Source organism: Etheostoma cragini, chromosome 2, assembly GCF_013103735.1.
Source record: "Etheostoma cragini isolate CJK2018 chromosome 2, CSU_Ecrag_1.0, whole genome shotgun sequence".
Taxonomy (NCBI): domain Eukaryota; kingdom Metazoa; phylum Chordata; class Actinopteri; order Perciformes; family Percidae; genus Etheostoma; species Etheostoma cragini.
The window spans coordinates 29,186,851-29,188,288 of record NC_048408.1 but is presented as its reverse complement, the minus strand read 5'-3'; the positions used below and the strand labels follow the sequence as shown (position 1 = coordinate 29,188,288).

The 1,438-nt window shown below is 48.5% G+C and overlaps 1 long non-coding RNA gene across 1 annotated transcript in view; it reads right to left on the bottom strand.

Moving 5' to 3' along the window:
- LOC117934718 overlaps positions 1–1,438 on the bottom strand; it is a 22,233-nt gene that overhangs the window by 3,819 nt on the left and 16,976 nt on the right. Inside the window, exon 2 of the long non-coding RNA XR_004654554.1 lies at positions 385–390. This is a non-coding gene — a long non-coding RNA (uncharacterized LOC117934718). The remainder of the gene's footprint in view (positions 1–384; positions 391–1,438) is intronic.

The following is a 1,438-nucleotide window of genomic DNA, read 5'->3' as shown; positions in this document are numbered from 1 at the left end:
CACTCATCCACTCATCCACTCATCCAATCATCCACTCATCCAATCATCCACTCATCCACTCACCCACTCATCCAATCATCCACTCATCCAATCACCCACTCATCCACTCATCCACTCATCCCCTCACCCACTCATCCACTCATCCACTCATCCACTCACCCACTCATCCCCTCACCCACTCATCCACTCATCCACTCATCCACTCACCCACTCATCCACTCATCCGCTTGATGAAATATATAGGCTACACAATCCCTTTTAAACTCAGGATTTCCAAGTTTTTTTTGGTTCGTTTGAACCTTTTTAATACTAGTGTGACTTTGTGAATTTAAACTCTTTGCTCACAATTAACCATTTTAAGTCGATTTAATTTGATTTTTTAACACAAAACTCTTTAGTGTTATCTGCTCCACAAGTTACATTTTGTTGAGTTTGACTGTGTCACAGAAGGATGGCGACACAGTGGGCTCGTTGCTTTTAGAGCTTTGATTTCGGGTGGCCTTTCCTCCGCCCTGCTACGTACTTCTACTCAATTTTCATTTTCCTTCAGTACATCGTCTGGGTTTGCGGCGTATTTGCGGGTTTTCTCCGGCCAACCTTTACCGGTCCAATCAGAGGACAGAGGGAGCGGCTGAGAACGATGACGTTGAGGTTGCCGAATATGATCATAAGCCCGAGAAAGAACAAGCTTTGCTGAGTCTTGTTGGGGGCCATGATGTTGTGGCCCTCCTCCCATGGGGCTCAGGAAAAGTCTGGTTTTCCAGCTCGCTGCGTTAGCGGTGTAGGAGTTAGCTAAGGCTAACGCTAGCAATGCTAAGCCGACGTACTGACCAAACGTTAGCGATTGGTTATGGCGGATCAAATAGTTTTAAGCTTTAACTTAGTAGAGTAACCGCCTTCAAGGAAGGTTAACACTTGTAAATGGAGAGTGGCCAGACTCTCTGGACATAGACCAGAATCAGGCAAATGGACCAGAGTCTGGTAGGACCAGGCTAATGGACCAGAGTCTGGTAGGACCAGGCTAATGTACCAGAGTATGGTAGGACCAGGCTAATGCACCAGAGTCTGGTAGGACCAGGCTAATGTACCATATTCTGGTAGGACCAGGCTAATGGACCAGAGGGTGGTAGGACCAGGGTAATGGACCAGAGTCTGGTAGGACCAGGCTAATGGACCAGAGTCTGATAGGACTGGGCAAATGGACCAGAGTCTGGTAGGAATGGGCTAATGGACCAGAGTCTGATAGGACTGGGCAAATGGACCAGAGTCTGGTAGGACCAGGGTAATGGACCAGAGCCTGATAAGACCAGGGCAATGGACCAGAGTAATGGACCAGAGTTTGGTAGGACCGGGCTAGTGTACCAGAGTCTGGTAGGACCAGGCTAATGGACCAGAGGCTGGTAGGACCGGGCTAATGGACCAGAGACTGGTAGGACCA